General features: G+C 45.7%; 31 non-coding genes across 31 annotated transcripts; 14 read left to right on the forward strand and 17 right to left on the reverse strand.

Moving 5' to 3' along the window:
• Positions 1–687: 687 nt before the first annotated feature.
• On the reverse strand, positions 688–759 carry Trnad-guc (transfer RNA aspartic acid (anticodon GUC)). The gene has a single exon. It is a non-coding gene; the product is annotated as a tRNA-Asp (tRNA).
• Positions 760–1573: 814 nt separating this feature from the next.
• Positions 1574–1645, reverse strand: Trnad-guc (transfer RNA aspartic acid (anticodon GUC)). The gene has a single exon. It is a non-coding gene; the product is annotated as a tRNA-Asp (tRNA).
• Positions 1646–2458: 813 nt separating this feature from the next.
• On the reverse strand, positions 2459–2530 carry Trnad-guc (transfer RNA aspartic acid (anticodon GUC)). The gene has a single exon. It is a non-coding gene; the product is annotated as a tRNA-Asp (tRNA).
• Positions 2531–2787: 257 nt separating this feature from the next.
• On the forward strand, positions 2788–2860 carry Trnav-aac (transfer RNA valine (anticodon AAC)). The gene has a single exon. It is a non-coding gene; the product is annotated as a tRNA-Val (tRNA).
• A 483-nt stretch (positions 2861–3343) lies between these two features.
• On the reverse strand, positions 3344–3415 carry Trnad-guc (transfer RNA aspartic acid (anticodon GUC)). Its single transcript has one exon. It is a non-coding gene; the product is annotated as a tRNA-Asp (tRNA).
• An 813-nt stretch (positions 3416–4228) lies between these two features.
• On the reverse strand, positions 4229–4300 carry Trnad-guc (transfer RNA aspartic acid (anticodon GUC)). The gene has a single exon. It is a non-coding gene; the product is annotated as a tRNA-Asp (tRNA).
• Positions 4301–4557: 257 nt separating this feature from the next.
• Trnav-aac (transfer RNA valine (anticodon AAC)) lies at positions 4558–4630 on the forward strand. The gene has a single exon. It is a non-coding gene; the product is annotated as a tRNA-Val (tRNA).
• Positions 4631–5113: 483 nt separating this feature from the next.
• Positions 5114–5185, reverse strand: Trnad-guc (transfer RNA aspartic acid (anticodon GUC)). Its single transcript has one exon. It is a non-coding gene; the product is annotated as a tRNA-Asp (tRNA).
• A 258-nt stretch (positions 5186–5443) lies between these two features.
• Positions 5444–5516, forward strand: Trnav-aac (transfer RNA valine (anticodon AAC)). The gene has a single exon. It is a non-coding gene; the product is annotated as a tRNA-Val (tRNA).
• Positions 5517–6884: 1368 nt separating this feature from the next.
• On the reverse strand, positions 6885–6956 carry Trnad-guc (transfer RNA aspartic acid (anticodon GUC)). Its single transcript has one exon. It is a non-coding gene; the product is annotated as a tRNA-Asp (tRNA).
• A 257-nt stretch (positions 6957–7213) lies between these two features.
• Positions 7214–7286, forward strand: Trnav-aac (transfer RNA valine (anticodon AAC)). The gene has a single exon. It is a non-coding gene; the product is annotated as a tRNA-Val (tRNA).
• A 483-nt stretch (positions 7287–7769) lies between these two features.
• Positions 7770–7841, reverse strand: Trnad-guc (transfer RNA aspartic acid (anticodon GUC)). The gene has a single exon. It is a non-coding gene; the product is annotated as a tRNA-Asp (tRNA).
• A 257-nt stretch (positions 7842–8098) lies between these two features.
• On the forward strand, positions 8099–8171 carry Trnav-aac (transfer RNA valine (anticodon AAC)). The gene has a single exon. It is a non-coding gene; the product is annotated as a tRNA-Val (tRNA).
• A 483-nt stretch (positions 8172–8654) lies between these two features.
• Positions 8655–8726, reverse strand: Trnad-guc (transfer RNA aspartic acid (anticodon GUC)). Its single transcript has one exon. It is a non-coding gene; the product is annotated as a tRNA-Asp (tRNA).
• A 257-nt stretch (positions 8727–8983) lies between these two features.
• Trnav-aac (transfer RNA valine (anticodon AAC)) lies at positions 8984–9056 on the forward strand. The gene has a single exon. It is a non-coding gene; the product is annotated as a tRNA-Val (tRNA).
• Positions 9057–9539: 483 nt separating this feature from the next.
• On the reverse strand, positions 9540–9611 carry Trnad-guc (transfer RNA aspartic acid (anticodon GUC)). Its single transcript has one exon. It is a non-coding gene; the product is annotated as a tRNA-Asp (tRNA).
• Positions 9612–9868: 257 nt separating this feature from the next.
• Trnav-aac (transfer RNA valine (anticodon AAC)) lies at positions 9869–9941 on the forward strand. The gene has a single exon. It is a non-coding gene; the product is annotated as a tRNA-Val (tRNA).
• Positions 9942–10424: 483 nt separating this feature from the next.
• On the reverse strand, positions 10425–10496 carry Trnad-guc (transfer RNA aspartic acid (anticodon GUC)). The gene has a single exon. It is a non-coding gene; the product is annotated as a tRNA-Asp (tRNA).
• Positions 10497–10753: 257 nt separating this feature from the next.
• On the forward strand, positions 10754–10826 carry Trnav-aac (transfer RNA valine (anticodon AAC)). Its single transcript has one exon. It is a non-coding gene; the product is annotated as a tRNA-Val (tRNA).
• Positions 10827–11309: 483 nt separating this feature from the next.
• On the reverse strand, positions 11310–11381 carry Trnad-guc (transfer RNA aspartic acid (anticodon GUC)). The gene has a single exon. It is a non-coding gene; the product is annotated as a tRNA-Asp (tRNA).
• A 257-nt stretch (positions 11382–11638) lies between these two features.
• On the forward strand, positions 11639–11711 carry Trnav-aac (transfer RNA valine (anticodon AAC)). The gene has a single exon. It is a non-coding gene; the product is annotated as a tRNA-Val (tRNA).
• Positions 11712–12194: 483 nt separating this feature from the next.
• Trnad-guc (transfer RNA aspartic acid (anticodon GUC)) lies at positions 12195–12266 on the reverse strand. Its single transcript has one exon. It is a non-coding gene; the product is annotated as a tRNA-Asp (tRNA).
• A 257-nt stretch (positions 12267–12523) lies between these two features.
• Trnav-aac (transfer RNA valine (anticodon AAC)) lies at positions 12524–12596 on the forward strand. Its single transcript has one exon. It is a non-coding gene; the product is annotated as a tRNA-Val (tRNA).
• Positions 12597–13079: 483 nt separating this feature from the next.
• Positions 13080–13151, reverse strand: Trnad-guc (transfer RNA aspartic acid (anticodon GUC)). The gene has a single exon. It is a non-coding gene; the product is annotated as a tRNA-Asp (tRNA).
• Positions 13152–13408: 257 nt separating this feature from the next.
• On the forward strand, positions 13409–13481 carry Trnav-aac (transfer RNA valine (anticodon AAC)). Its single transcript has one exon. It is a non-coding gene; the product is annotated as a tRNA-Val (tRNA).
• Positions 13482–13964: 483 nt separating this feature from the next.
• Positions 13965–14036, reverse strand: Trnad-guc (transfer RNA aspartic acid (anticodon GUC)). The gene has a single exon. It is a non-coding gene; the product is annotated as a tRNA-Asp (tRNA).
• A 257-nt stretch (positions 14037–14293) lies between these two features.
• On the forward strand, positions 14294–14366 carry Trnav-aac (transfer RNA valine (anticodon AAC)). Its single transcript has one exon. It is a non-coding gene; the product is annotated as a tRNA-Val (tRNA).
• Positions 14367–14849: 483 nt separating this feature from the next.
• Positions 14850–14921, reverse strand: Trnad-guc (transfer RNA aspartic acid (anticodon GUC)). Its single transcript has one exon. It is a non-coding gene; the product is annotated as a tRNA-Asp (tRNA).
• Positions 14922–15178: 257 nt separating this feature from the next.
• On the forward strand, positions 15179–15251 carry Trnav-aac (transfer RNA valine (anticodon AAC)). The gene has a single exon. It is a non-coding gene; the product is annotated as a tRNA-Val (tRNA).
• A 483-nt stretch (positions 15252–15734) lies between these two features.
• Positions 15735–15806, reverse strand: Trnad-guc (transfer RNA aspartic acid (anticodon GUC)). Its single transcript has one exon. It is a non-coding gene; the product is annotated as a tRNA-Asp (tRNA).
• A 258-nt stretch (positions 15807–16064) lies between these two features.
• On the forward strand, positions 16065–16137 carry Trnav-aac (transfer RNA valine (anticodon AAC)). Its single transcript has one exon. It is a non-coding gene; the product is annotated as a tRNA-Val (tRNA).
• Positions 16138–16295: the final 158 nt, after the last annotated feature.

Raw genomic sequence — 16295 nt, forward strand, 5'->3', positions numbered from 1 at the left:
AATGTACTTGAAATTAATTTCATAGTTGACACATTTTTTATTTACTAATTCTATGCAATATTATTATATTTCTAGTTCATTTTATTGAGATTCTACAGCAACTTGACCCAATGCATTACAGTATTTTCCACAAAATAAATAAATTTATTTTTCTAATTATCAGTCCTTTTTTTAAATTAATAGGCTACGACTAAAAATTTTAAAATACTATGAAATATGTTGACCAGATTTGGCATTGTCAACCTCTGTTCACTTTTCCATGAATATTAAGAGAAAATTATGCTATTTTTCCTGATTATCCATGTGGTAGGTGCAGTAGAATTCACCTGATGTTTTAACTGAGCATATCAAGCCAAGCTGCATTTACTTTCCCTCGTGGAACTCTTACAAATTAAACTTCAGGAGCCTATAAGAAACGCTGTGCTGTACATTATCCTAAATCGACAGCTCAAATGCAATGCCCATCCTGACTATGCTACGTGAAACGCTGTGCGACAATGAGCGTGTTTTCCTTGAAGCTGCACATTTTTCTAGTGCCATCTTACGTGTTTGCGTCTCTGGAAAGAATCAGCAGCCCGGTAAGACCGCGGTCATGCCAACATGCTCATTTCACCGGCAAAATAAAAACTCTGGCCACGTGATGGTCACGCAATCAAAATGATAAAAAAGCAAGAAAAAAAGAAGTGCCTCCCCGGCGGGGAATCGAACCCCGGTCTCCCGCGTGACAGGCGGGGATACTTACCACTATACTACCGAGGACACATGATTCGATGACAGACAGCACGAGTCAGCCTAGTCCGACGTTAAAGTAAGTAAACACAGATTTGGATGCACGTTTTCTACTGCAGCTCATGCAGTGTTTTCATGCGTGCATCTCCTCGTCCCCCTTGAAATCGGGAATAACAAGCGGAAAACCAGCATCCAAAAGCCACTGATAGTTTTTAAAGGTGAATCTTATTGATGTGACAAAACGCAAAAACTACAAAATCACTGACACGTGTTATTCGGTAGTCATGCGTTTCCGTAGTGTAGTGGCTATCACATCCGCCTAACACGCGGAAGGTCCTGGGTTCAAGCCCCAGCGGAAACATTTTTTGTTGTTGCTTGGTTTATTTTTCTTTACTGGGAAGCACTTTAAGAAAACCAAACTGTCGGACTCTACCCAGTCTAAGCTTCAGGTGCCACTCACTAACGCATCAGCACTCGTGCCTTATACCTTTCAAAGAAATTCACACACGACAGGCAAGCAGGTAGGGGCGACATTGGTTTCTTTCATTGGAAACAAAGCATGATCCGCTTTTGTTTGAAGACAAAAATCATCCTAAATCGACAGCTCAAATGCAATGCCCATCCTGACTATGCTACGTGAAACGCTGTGCGACAATGAGCGTGTTTTCCTTGAAGCTGCACATCTTTCTAGTGCCATCTTACGTGTTTGCGTCTCTGGAAAGAATCAGCAGCCCGGTAAGACCGCGGTCATGCCAACATGCTCATTTCACCGGCAAAATAAAAACTCTGGCCACGTGATGGTCACGCAATCAAAATGATAAAAAAGCAAGAAAAAAAGAAGTGCCTCCCCGGCGGGGAATCGAACCCCGGTCTCCCGCGTGACAGGCGGGGATACTTACCACTATACTACCGAGGACACATGATTCGATGACAGACAGCACGAGTCAGCCTAGTCCGACGTTAAAGTAAGTAAACACAGATTTGGATGCACGTTTTCTACTGCAGCTCATGCAGTGTTTTCATGCGTGCATCTCCTCGTCCCCCTTGAAATCGGGAATAACAAGCGGAAAACCAGCATCCAAAAGCCACTGATAGTTTTTAAAGGTGAATCTTATTGATGTGACAAAACGCAAAACTACAAAATCACTGACACGTGTTATTCGGTAGTCATGCGTTTCCGTAGTGTAGTGGCTATCACATCCGCCTAACACGCGGAAGGTCCTGGGTTCAAGCCCCAGCGGAAACATTTTTTGTTGTTGCTTGGTTTATTTTTCTTTACTGGGAAGCACTTTAAGAAAACCAAACTGTCGGACTCTACCCAGTCTAAGCTTCAGGTGCCACTCACTAACGCATCAGCACTCGTGCCTTATACCTTTCAAAGAAATTCACACACGACAGGCAAGCAGGTAGGGGCGACATTGGTTTCTTTCATTGGAAACAAAGCATGATCCGCTTTTGTTTGAAGACAAAAATCATCCTAAATCGACAGCTCAAATGCAATGCCCATCCTGACTATGCTACGTGAAACGCTGTGCGACAATGAGCGTGTTTTCCTTGAAGCTGCACATCTTTCTAGTGCCATCTTACGTGTTTGCGTCTCTGGAAAGAATCAGCAGCCCGGTAAGACCGCGGTCATGCCAACATGCTCATTTCACCGGCAAAATAAAAACTCTGGCCACGTGATGGTCACGCAATCAAAATGATAAAAAAGCAAGAAAAAAAGAAGTGCCTCCCCGGCGGGGAATCGAACCCCGGTCTCCCGCGTGACAGGCGGGGATACTTACCACTATACTACCGAGGACACATGATTCGATGACAGACAGCACGAGTCAGCCTAGTCCGACGTTAAAGTAAGTAAACACAGATTTGGATGCACGTTTTCTACTGCAGCTCATGCAGTGTTTTCATGCGTGCATCTCCTCGTCCCCCTTGAAATCGGGAATAACAAGCGGAAAACCAGCATCCAAAAGCCACTGATAGTTTTTAAAGGTGAATCTTATTGATGTGACAAAACGCAAAACTACAAAATCACTGACACGTGTTATTCGCTAGTCATGCGTTTCCGTAGTGTAGTGGCTATCACATCCGCCTAACACGCGGAAGGTCCTGGGTTCAAGCCCCAGCGGAAACATTTTTTGTTGTTGCTTGGTTTATTTTTCTTTACTGGGAAGCACTTTAAGAAAACCAAACTGTCGGACTCTACCCAGTCTAAGCTTCAGGTGCCACTCACTAACGCATCAGCACTCGTGCCTTATACCTTTCAAAGAAATTCACACACGACAGGCAAGCAGGTAGGGGCGACATTGGTTTCTTTCATTGGAAACAAAGCATGATCCGCTTTTGTTTGAAGACAAAAATCATCCTAAATCGACAGCTCAAATGCAATGCCCATCCTGACTATGCTACGTGAAACGCTGTGCGACAATGAGCGTGTTTTCCTTGAAGCTGCACATCTTTCTAGTGCCATCTTACGTGTTTGCGTCTCTGGAAAGAATCAGCAGCCCGGTAAGACCGCGGTCATGCCAACATGCTCATTTCACCGGCAAAATAAAAACTCTGGCCACGTGATGGTCACGCAATCAAAATGATAAAAAAGCAAGAAAAAAAGAAGTGCCTCCCCGGCGGGGAATCGAACCCCGGTCTCCCGCGTGACAGGCGGGGATACTTACCACTATACTACCGAGGACACATGATTCGATGACAGACAGCACGAGTCAGCCTAGTCCGACGTTAAAGTAAGTAAACACAGATTTGGATGCACGTTTTCTACTGCAGCTCATGCAGTGTTTTCATGCGTGCATCTCCTCGTCCCCCTTGAAATCGGGAATAACAAGCGGAAAACCAGCATCCAAAAGCCACTGATAGTTTTTAAAGGTGAATCTTATTGATGTGACAAAACGCAAAACTACAAAATCACTGACACGTGTTATTCGGTAGTCATGCGTTTCCGTAGTGTAGTGGCTATCACATCCGCCTAACACGCGGAAGGTCCTGGGTTCAAGCCCCAGCGGAAACATTTTTTGTTGTTGCTTGGTTTATTTTTCTTTACTGGGAAGCACTTTAAGAAAACCAAACTGTCGGACTCTACCCAGTCTAAGCTTCAGGTGCCACTCACTAACGCATCAGCACTCGTGTCTTATACCTTTCAAAGAAATTGACACACGACAGGCAAGCAGGTAGGGGCGACATTGGTTTCTTTCATTGGAAACAAAGCATGATCCGCTTTTGTTTGAAGACAAAAATCATCCTAAATCGACAGCTCAAATGCAATGCCCATCCTGACTATGCTACGTGAAACGCTGTGCGACAATGAGCGTGTTTTCCTTGAAGCTGCACATCTTTCTAGTGCCATCTTACGTGTTTGCGTCTCTGGAAAGAATCAGCAGCCCGGTAAGACCGCGGTCATGCCAACATGCTCATTTCACCGGCAAAATAAAAACTCTGGCCACGTGATGGTCACGCAATCAAAATGATAAAAAAGCAAGAAAAAAAGAAGTGCCTCCCCGGCGGGGAATCGAACCCCGGTCTCCCGCGTGACAGGCGGGGATACTTACCACTATACTACCGAGGACACATGATTCGATGACAGACAGCACGAGTCAGCCTAGTCCGACGTTAAAGTAAGTAAACACAGATTTGGATGCACGTTTTCTACTGCAGCTCATGCAGTGTTTTCATGCGTGCATCTCCTCGTCCCCCTTGAAATCGGGAATAACAAGCGGAAAACCAGCATCCAAAAGCCACTGATAGTTTTTAAAGGTGAATCTTATTGATGTGACAAAACGCAAAACTACAAAATCACTGACACGTGTTATTCGGTAGTCATGCGTTTCCGTAGTGTAGTGGCTATCACATCCGCCTAACACGCGGAAGGTCCTGGGTTCAAGCCCCAGCGGAAACATTTTTTGTTGTTGCTTGGTTTATTTTTCTTTACTGGGAAGCACTTTAAGAAAACCAAACTGTCGGACTCTACCCAGTCTAAGCTTCAGGTGCCACTCACTAACGCATCAGCACTCGTGCCTTATACCTTTCAAAGAAATTCACACACGACAGGCAAGCAGGTAGGGGCGACATTGGTTTCTTTCATTGGAAACAAAGCATGATCCGCTTTTGTTTGAAGACAAAAATCATCCTAAATCGACAGCTCAAATGCAATGCCCATCCTGACTATGCTACGTGAAACGCTGTGCGACAATGAGCGTGTTTTCCTTGAAGCTGCACATCTTTCTAGTGCCATCTTACGTGTTTGCGTCTCTGGAAAGAATCAGCAGCCCGGTAAGACCGCGGTCATGCCAACATGCTCATTTCACCGGCAAAATAAAAACTCTGGCCACGTGATGGTCACGCAATCAAAATGATAAAAAAGCAAGAAAAAAAGAAGTGCCTCCCCGGCGGGGAATCGAACCCCGGTCTCCCGCGTGACAGGCGGGGATACTTACCACTATACTACCGAGGACACATGATTCGATGACAGACAGCACGAGTCAGCCTAGTCCGACGTTAAAGTAAGTAAACACAGATTTGGATGCACGTTTTCTACTGCAGCTCATGCAGTGTTTTCATGCGTGCATCTCCTCGTCCCCCTTCAAATCGGGAATAACAAGCGGAAAACCAGCATCCAAAAGCCACTGATAGTTTTTAAAGGTGAATCTTATTGATGTGACAAAACGCAAAAACTACAAAATCACTGACACGTGTTATTCGCTAGTCATGCGTTTCCGTAGTGTAGTGGCTATCACATCCGCCTAACACGCGGAAGGTCCTGGGTTCAAGCCCCAGCGGAAACATTTTTTGTTGTTGCTTGGTTTATTTTTCTTTACTGGGAAGCACTTTAAGAAAACCAAACTGTCGGACTCTACCCAGTCTAAGCTTCAGGTGCCACTCACTAACGCATCAGCACTCGTGCCTTATACCTTTCAAAGAAATTCACACACGACAGGCAAGCAGGTAGGGGCGACATTGGTTTCTTTCATTGGAAACAAAGCATGATCCGCTTTTGTTTGAAGACAAAAATCATCCTAAATCGACAGCTCAAATGCAATGCCCATCCTGACTATGCTACGTGAAACGCTGTGCGACAATGAGCGTGTTTTCCTTGAAGCTGCACATTTTTCTAGTGCCATCTTACGTGTTTGCGTCTCTGGAAAGAATCAGCAGCCCGGTAAGACCGCGGTCATGCCAACATGCTCATTTCACCGGCAAAATAAAAACTCTGGCCACGTGATGGTCACGCAAATAAAATGATAAAAAAGCAAGAAAAAAAGAAGTGCCTCCCCGGCGGGGAATCGAACCCCGGTCTCCCACGTGACAGGCGGGGATACTTACCACTATACTACCGAGGACACATGATTCGATGACAGACAGCACGAGTCAGCCTAGTCCGACGTTAAAGTAAGTAAACACAGATTTGGATGCACGTTTTCTACTGCAGCTCATGCAGTGTTTTCATGCGTGCATCTCCTCGTCCCCCTTGAAATCGGGAATAACAAGCGGAAAACCAGCATCCAAAAGCCACTGATAGTTTTTAAAGGTGAATCTTATTGATGTGACAAAACGCAAAACTACAAAATCACTGACACGTGTTATTCGGTAGTCATGCGTTTCCGTAGTGTAGTGGCTATCACATCCGCCTAACACGCGGAAGGTCCTGCGTTCAAGCCCCAGCGGAAACATTTTTTGTTGTTGCTTGGTTTATTTTTCTTTACTGTGAAGCACTTTAAGAAAACCAAACTGTCGGACTCTACCCAGTCTAAGCTTCAGGTGCCACTCACTAACGCATCAGCACTCGTGCCTTATACCTTTCAAAGAAATTCACACACGACAGGCAAGCAGGTAGGGGCGACATTGGTTTCTTTCATTGGAAACAAAGCATGATCCGCTTTTGTTTGAAGACAAAAATCATCCTAAATCGACAGCTCAAATGCAATGCCCATCCTGACTATGCTACGTGAAACGCTGTGCGACAATGAGCGTGTTTTCCTTGAAGCTGCACATCTTTCTAGTGCCATCTTACGTGTTTGCGTCTCTGGAAAGAATCAGCAGCCCGGTAAGACCGCGGTCATGCCAACATGCTCATTTCACCGGCAAAATAAAAACTCTGGCCACGTGATGGTCACGCAATCAAAATGATAAAAAAGCAAGAAAAAAAGAAGTGCCTCCCCGGCGGGGAATCGAACCCCGGTCTCCCGCGTGACAGGCGGGGATACTTACCACTATACTACCGAGGACACATGATTCGATGACAGACAGCACGAGTCAGCCTAGTCCGACGTTAAAGTAAGTAAACACAGATTTGGATGCACGTTTTCTACTGCAGCTCATGCAGTGTTTTCATGCGTGCATCTCCTCGTCCCCCTTGAAATCGGGAATAACAAGCGGAAAACCAGCATCCAAAAGCCACTGATAGTTTTTAAAGGTGAATCTTATTGATGTGACAAAACGCAAAACTACAAAATCACTGACACGTGTTATTCGGTAGTCATGCGTTTCCGTAGTGTAGTGGCTATCACATCCGCCTAACACGCGGAAGGTCCTGGGTTCAAGCCCCAGCGGAAACATTTTTTGTTGTTGCTTGGTTTATTTTTCTTTACTGGGAAGCACTTTAAGAAAACCAAACTGTCGGACTCTACCCAGTCTAAGCTTCAGGTGCCACTCACTAACGCATCAGCACTCGTGTCTTATACCTTTCAAAGAAATTGACACACGACAGGCAAGCAGGTAGGGGCGACATTGGTTTCTTTCATTGGAAACAAAGCATGATCCGCTTTTGTTTGAAGACAAAAATCATCCTAAATCGACAGCTCAAATGCAATGCCCATCCTGACTATGCTACGTGAAACGCTGTGCGACAATGAGCGTGTTTTCCTTGAAGCTGCACATCTTTCTAGTGCCATCTTACGTGTTTGCGTCTCTGGAAAGAATCAGCAGCCCGGTAAGACCGCGGTCATGCCAACATGCTCATTTCACCGGCAAAATAAAAACTCTGGCCACGTGATGGTCACGCAATCAAAATGATAAAAAAGCAAGAAAAAAAGAAGTGCCTCCCCGGCGGGGAATCGAACCCCGGTCTCCCGCGTGACAGGCGGGGATACTTACCACTATACTACCGAGGACACATGATTCGATGACAGACAGCACGAGTCAGCCTAGTCCGACGTTAAAGTAAGTAAACACAGATTTGGATGCACGTTTTCTACTGCAGCTCATGCAGTGTTTTCATGCGTGCATCTCCTCGTCCCCCTTGAAATCGGGAATAACAAGCGGAAAACCAGCATCCAAAAGCCACTGATAGTTTTTAAAGGTGAATCTTATTGATGTGACAAAACGCAAAACTACAAAATCACTGACACGTGTTATTCGGTAGTCATGCGTTTCCGTAGTGTAGTGGCTATCACATCCGCCTAACACGCGGAAGGTCCTGGGTTCAAGCCCCAGCGGAAACATTTTTTGTTGTTGCTTGGTTTATTTTTCTTTACTGGGAAGCACTTTAAGAAAACCAAACTGTCGGACTCTACCCAGTCTAAGCTTCAGGTGCCACTCACTAACGCATCAGCACTCGTGCCTTATACCTTTCAAAGAAATTCACACACGACAGGCAAGCAGGTAGGGGCGACATTGGTTTCTTTCATTGGAAACAAAGCATGATCCGCTTTTGTTTGAAGACAAAAATCATCCTAAATCGACAGCTCAAATGCAATGCCCATCCTGACTATGCTACGTGAAACGCTGTGCGACAATGAGCGTGTTTTCCTTGAAGCTGCACATCTTTCTAGTGCCATCTTACGTGTTTGCGTCTCTGGAAAGAATCAGCAGCCCGGTAAGACCGCGGTCATGCCAACATGCTCATTTCACCGGCAAAATAAAAACTCTGGCCACGTGATGGTCACGCAATCAAAATGATAAAAAAGCAAGAAAAAAAGAAGTGCCTCCCCGGCGGGGAATCGAACCCCGGTCTCCCGCGTGACAGGCGGGGATACTTACCACTATACTACCGAGGACACATGATTCGATGACAGACAGCACGAGTCAGCCTAGTCCGACGTTAAAGTAAGTAAACACAGATTTGGATGCACGTTTTCTACTGCAGCTCATGCAGTGTTTTCATGCGTGCATCTCCTCGTCCCCCTTGAAATCGGGAATAACAAGCGGAAAACCAGCATCCAAAAGCCACTGATAGTTTTTAAAGGTGAATCTTATTGATGTGACAAAACGCAAAACTACAAAATCACTGACACGTGTTATTCGGTAGTCATGCGTTTCCGTAGTGTAGTGGCTATCACATCCGCCTAACACGCGGAAGGTCCTGGGTTCAAGCCCCAGCGGAAACATTTTTTGTTGTTGCTTGGTTTATTTTTCTTTACTGGGAAGCACTTTAAGAAAACCAAACTGTCGGACTCTACCCAGTCTAAGCTTCAGGTGCCACTCACTAACGCATCAGCACTCGTGCCTTATACCTTTCAAAGAAATTCACACACGACAGGCAAGCAGGTAGGGGCGACATTGGTTTCTTTCATTGGAAACAAAGCATGATCCGCTTTTGTTTGAAGACAAAAATCATCCTAAATCGACAGCTCAAATGCAATGCCCATCCTGACTATGCTACGTGAAACGCTGTGCGACAATGAGCGTGTTTTCCTTGAAGCTGCACATTTTTCTAGTGCCATCTTACGTGTTTGCGTCTCTGGAAAGAATCAGCAGCCCGGTAAGACCGCGGTCATGCCAACATGCTCATTTCACCGGCAAAATAAAAACTCTGGCCACGTGATGGTCACGCAAATAAAATGATAAAAAAGCAAGAAAAAAAGAAGTGCCTCCCCGGCGGGGAATCGAACCCCGGTCTCCCGCGTGACAGGCGGGGATACTTACCACTATACTACCGAGGACACATGATTCGATGACAGACAGCACGAGTCAGCCTAGTCCGACGTTAAAGTAAGTAAACACAGATTTGGATGCACGTTTTCTACTGCAGCTCATGCAGTGTTTTCATGCGTGCATCTCCTCGTCCCCCTTGAAATCGGGAATAACAAGCGGAAAACCAGCATCCAAAAGCCACTGATAGTTTTTAAAGGTGAATCTTATTGATGTGACAAAACGCAAAACTACAAAATCACTGACACGTGTTATTCGGTAGTCATGCGTTTCCGTAGTGTAGTGGCTATCACATCCGCCTAACACGCGGAAGGTCCTGGGTTCAAGCCCCAGCGGAAACATTTTTTGTTGTTGCTTGGTTTATTTTTCTTTACTGGGAAGCACTTTAAGAAAACCAAACTGTCGGACTCTACCCAGTCTAAGCTTCAGGTGCCACTCACTAACGCATCAGCACTCGTGCCTTATACCTTTCAAAGAAATTCACACACGACAGGCAAGCAGGTAGGGGCGACATTGGTTTCTTTCATTGGAAACAAAGCATGATCCGCTTTTGTTTGAAGACAAAAATCATCCTAAATCGACAGCTCAAATGCAATGCCCATCCTGACTATGCTACGTGAAACGCTGTGCGACAATGAGCGTGTTTTCCTTGAAGCTGCACATCTTTCTAGTGCCATCTTACGTGTTTGCGTCTCTGGAAAGAATCAGCAGCCCGGTAAGACCGCGGTCATGCCAACATGCTCATTTCACCGGCAAAATAAAAACTCTGGCCACGTGATGGTCACGCAATCAAAATGATAAAAAAGCAAGAAAAAAAGAAGTGCCTCCCCGGCGGGGAATCGAACCCCGGTCTCCCGCGTGACAGGCGGGGATACTTACCACTGTACTACCGAGGACACATGATTCGATGACAGACAGCACGAGTCAGCCTAGTCCGACGTTAAAGTAAGTAAACACAGATTTGGATGCACGTTTTCTACTGCAGCTCATGCAGTGTTTTCATGCGTGCATCTCCTCGTCCCCCTTGAAATCGGGAATAACAAGCGGAAAACCAGCATCCAAAAGCCACTGATAGTTTTTAAAGGTGAATCTTATTGATGTGACAAAACGCAAAACTACAAAATCACTGACACGTGTTATTAGGTAGTCATGCGTTTCCGTAGTGTAGTGGCTATCACATCCGCCTAACACGCGGAAGGTCCTGGGTTCAAGCCCCAGCGGAAACATTTTTTGTTGTTGCTTGGTTTATTTTTCTTTACTGGGAAGCACTTTAAGAAAACCAAACTGTCGGACTCTACCCAGTCTAAGCTTCAGGTGCCACTCACTAACGCATCAGCACTCGTGCCTTATACCTTTCAAAGAAATTCACACACGACAGGCAAGCAGGTAGGGGCGACATTGGTTTCTTTCATTGGAAACAAAGCATGATCCGCTTTTGTTTGAAGACAAAAATCATCCTAAATCGACAGCTCAAATGCAATGCCCATCCTGACTATGCTACGTGAAACGCTGTGCGACAATGAGCGTGTTTTCCTTGAAGCTGCACATCTTTCTAGTGCCATCTTACGTGTTTGCGTCTCTGGAAAGAATCAGCAGCCCGGTAAGACCGCGGTCATGCCAACATGCTCATTTCACCGGCAAAATAAAAACTCTGGCCACGTGATGGTCACGCAATCAAAATGATAAAAAAGCAAGAAAAAAAGAAGTGCCTCCCCGGCGGGGAATCGAACCCCGGTCTCCCGCGTGACAGGCGGGGATACTTACCACTATACTACCGAGGACACATGATTCGATGACAGACAGCACGAGTCAGCCTAGTCCGACGTTAAAGTAAGTAAACACAGATTTGGATGCACGTTTTCTACTGCAGCTCATGCAGTGTTTTCATGCGTGCATCTCCTCGTCCCCCTTGAAATCGGGAATAACAAGCGGAAAACCAGCATCCAAAAGCCACTGATAGTTTTTAAAGGTGAATCTTATTGATGTGACAAAACGCAAAACTACAAAATCACTGACACGTGTTATTCGCTAGTCATGCGTTTCCGTAGTGTAGTGGCTATCACATCCGCCTAACACGCGGAAGGTCCTGGGTTCAAGCCCCAGCGGAAACATTTTTTGTTGTTGCTTGGTTTATTTTTCTTTACTGGGAAGCACTTTAAGAAAACCAAACTGTCGGACTCTACCCAGTCTAAGCTTCAGGTGCCACTCACTAACGCATCAGCACTCGTGCCTTATACCTTTCAAAGAAATTCACACACGACAGGCAAGCAGGTAGGGGCGACATTGGTTTCTTTCATTGGAAACAAAGCATGATCCGCTTTTGTTTGAAGACAAAAATCATCCTAAATCGACAGCTCAAATGCAATGCCCATCCTGACTATGCTACGTGAAACGCTGTGCGACAATGAGCGTGTTTTCCTTGAAGCTGCACATTTTTCTAGTGCCATCTTACGTGTTTGCGTCTCTGGAAAGAATCAGCAGCCCGGTAAGACCGCGGTCATGCCAACATGCTCATTTCACCGGCAAAATAAAAACTCTGGCCACGTGATGGTCACGCAATCAAAATGATAAAAAAGCAAGAAAAAAAGAAGTGCCTCCCCGGCGGGGAATCGAACCCCGGTCTCCCGCGTGACAGGCGGGGATACTTACCACTATACTACCGAGGACACATGATTCGATGACAGACAGCACGAGTCAGCCTAGTCCGACGTTAAAGTAAGTAAACACAGATTTGGATGCACGTTTTCTACTGCAGCTCATGCAGTGTTTTCATGCGTGCATCTCCTCGTCCCCCTTGAAATCGGGAATAACAAGCGGAAAACCAGCATCCAAAAGCCACTGATAGTTTTTAAAGGTGAATCTTATTGATGTGACAAAACGCAAAACTACAAAATCACTGACACGTGTTATTCGGTAGTCATGCGTTTCCGTAGTGTAGTGGCTATCACATCCGCCTAACACGCGGAAGGTCCTGGGTTCAAGCCCCAGCGGAAACATTTTTTGTTGTTGCTTGGTTTATTTTTCTTTACTGGGAAGCACTTTAAGAAAACCAAACTGTCGGACTCTACCCAGTCTAAGCTTCAGGTGCCACTCACTAACGCATCAGCACTCGTGCCTTATACCTTTCAAAGAAATTCACACACGACAGGCAAGCAGGTAGGGGCGACATTGGTTTCTTTCATTGGAAACAAAGCATGATCCGCTTTTGTTTGAAGACAAAAATCATCCTAAATCGACAGCTCAAATGCAATGCCCATCCTGACTATGCTACGTGAAACGCTGTGCGACAATGAGCGTGTTTTCCTTGAAGCTGCACATCTTTCTAGTGCCATCTTACGTGTTTGCGTCTCTGGAAAGAATCAGCAGCCCGGTAAGACCGCGGTCATGCCAACATGCTCATTTCACCGGCAAAATAAAAACTCTGGCCACGTGATGGTCACGCAATCAAAATGATAAAAAAGCAAGAAAAAAAGAAGTGCCTCCCCGGCGGGGAATCGAACCCCGGTCTCCCGCGTGACAGGCGGGGATACTTACCACTATACTACCGAGGACACATGATTCGATGACAGACAGCACGAGTCAGCCTAGTCCGACGTTAAAGTAAGTAAACACAGATTTGGATGCACGTTTTCTACTGCAGCTCATGCAGTGTTTTCATGCGTGCATCTCCTCGTCCCCCTTGAAATCGGGAATAACAAGCGGAAAACCAGCATCCAAAAGCCACTGATAGTTTTTAAAGGTGAATCTTATTGATGTGACAAAACGCAAAACTACAAAATCACTGACACGTGTTATTCGCTAGTCATGCGTTTCCGTAGTGTAGTGGCTATCACATCCGCCTAACACGCGGAAGGTCCTGGGTTCAAGCCCCAGCGGAAACATTTTTTGTTGTTGTTTGGTTTATTTTTCTTTACTGGGAAGCACTTTAAGAAAACCAAACTGTCGGACTCTACCCAGTCTAAGCTTCAGGTGCCACTCACTAACGCATCAGCACTCGTGCCTTATACCTTTCAAAGAAATTCACACACGACAGGCAAGCAGGTAGGGGCGACATTGGTTTCTTTCATTGGAAACAAAGCATGATCCGCTTTTGTTTGAAGACAAAAATCATCCTAAATCGACAGCTCAAATGCAATGCCCATCCTGACTATGCTACGTGAAACGCTGTGCGACAATGAGCGTGTTTTCCTTGAAGCTGCACATTTTTCTAGTGCCATCTTACGTGTTTGCGTCTCTGGAAAGAATCAGCAGCCCGGTAAGACCGCGGTCATGCCAACATGCTCATTTCACCGGCAAAATAAAAACTCTGGCCACGTGATGGTCACGCAATCAAAATGATAAAAAAGCAAGAAAAAAAGAAGTGCCTCCCCGGCGGGGAATCGAACCCCGGTCTCCCGCGTGACAGGCGGGGATACTTACCACTATACTACCGAGGACACATGATTCGATGACAGACAGCACGAGTCAGCCTAGTCCGACGTTAAAGTAAGTAAACACAGATTTGGATGCACGTTTTCTACTGCAGCTCATGCAGTGTTTTCATGCGTGCATCTCCTCGTCCCCCTTGAAATCGGGAATAACAAGCGGAAAACCAGCATCCAAAAGCCACTGATAGTTTTTAAAGGTGAATCTTATTGATGTGACAAAACGCAAAACTACAAAATCACTGACACGTGTTATTCGGTAGTCATGCGTTTCCGTAGTGTAGTGGCTATCACATCCGCCTAACACGCGGAAGGTCCTGGGTTCAAGCCCCAGCGGAAACATTTTTTGTTGTTGCTTGGTTTATTTTTCTTTACTGGGAAGCACTTTAAGAAAACCAAACTGTCGGACTCTACCCAGTCTAAGCTTCAGGTGCCACTCACTAACGCATCAGCACTCGTGCCTTATACCTTTCAAAGAAATTCACACACGACAGGCAAGCAGGTAGGGGCGACATTGGTTTCTTTCATTGGAAACAAAGCATGATCCGCTTTTGTTTGAAGACAAAAATCATCCTAAATCGACAGCTCAAATGCAATGCCCATCCTGACTATGCTACGTGAAACGCTGTGCGACAATGAGCGTGTTTTCCTTGAAGCTGCACATTTTTCTAGTGCCATCTTACGTGTTTGCGTCTCTGGAAAGAATCAGCAGCCCGGTAAGACCGCGGTCATGCCAACATGCTCATTTCACCGGCAAAATAAAAACTCTGGCCACGTGATGGTCACGCAAATAAAATGATAAAAAAGCAAGAAAAAAAGAAGTGCCTCCCCGGCGGGGAATCGAACCCCGGTCTCCCGCGTGACAGGCGGGGATACTTACCACTATACTACCGAGGACACATGATTCGATGACAGACAGCACGAGTCAGCCTAGTCCGACGTTAAAGTAAGTAAACACAGATTTGGATGCACGTTTTCTACTGCAGCTCATGCAGTGTTTTCATGCGTGCATCTCCTCGTCCCCCTTGAAATCGGGAATAACAAGCGGAAAACCAGCATCCAAAAGCCACTGATAGTTTTTAAAGGTGAATCTTATTGATGTGAAAAAACGCAAAACTACAAAATCACTGACACGTGTTATTAGGTAGTCATGCGTTTCCGTAGTGTAGTGGCTATCACATCCGCCTAACACGCGGAAGGTCCTGGGTTCAAGCCCCAGCGGAAACATTTTTTGTTGTTGCTTGGTTTATTTTTCTTTACTGGGAAGCACTTTAAGAAAACCAAACTGTCGGACTCTACCCAGTCTAAGCTTCAGGTGCCACTCACTAACGCATCAGCACTCGTGCCTTATACCTTTCAAAGAAATTCACACACGACAGGCAAGCAGGTAGGGGCGACATTGGTTTCTTTCATTGGAAACAAAGCATGATCCGCTTTTGTTTGAAGACAAAAATCATCCTAAATCGACAGCTCAAATGCAATGCCCATCCTGACTATGCTACGTGAAACGCTGTGCGACAATGAGCGTGTTTTCCTTGAAGCTGCACATTTTTCTAGTGCCATCTTACGTGTTTGCGTCTCTGGAAAGAATCAGCAGCCCGGTAAGACCGCGGTCATGCCAACATGCTCATTTCACCGGCAAAATAAAAACTCTGGCCACGTGATGGTCACGCAAATAAAATGATAAAAAAGCAAGAAAAAAAGAAGTGCCTCCCCGGCGGGGAATCGAACCCCGGTCTCCCGCGTGACAGGCGGGGATACTTACCACTATACTACCGAGGACACATGATTCGATGACAGACAGCACGAGTCAGCCTAGTCCGACGTTAAAGTAAGTAAACACAGATTTGGATGCACGTTTTCTACTGCAGCTCATGCAGTGTTTTCATGCGTGCATCTCCTCGTCCCCCTTCAAATCGGGAATAACAAGCGGAAAACCAGCATCCAAAAGCCACTGATAGTTTTTAAAGGTGAATCTTATTGATGTGACAAAACGCAAAAACTACAAAATCACTGACACGTGTTATTCGCTAGTCATGCGTTTCCGTAGTGTAGTGGCTATCACATCCGCCTAACACGCGGAAGGTCCTGGGTTCAAGCCCCAGCGGAAACATTTTTTGTTGTTGCTTGGTTTATTTTTCTTTACTGGGAAGCACTTTAAGAAAACCAAACTGTCGGACTCTACCCAGTCTAAGCTTCAGGTGCCACTCACTAACGCATCAGCACTCGTGCCTTATACCTTTCAAAGAAATTCACACACGACAGGCAAGC

The sequence above is a fragment of the Physella acuta genome, unplaced genomic scaffold (assembly GCF_028476545.2).
Source record: "Physella acuta isolate Inbredline_101_S28 unplaced genomic scaffold, ASM2847654v3 ptg001394l, whole genome shotgun sequence".
Taxonomy (NCBI): Eukaryota; Metazoa; Mollusca; class Gastropoda; family Physidae; genus Physella; species Physella acuta.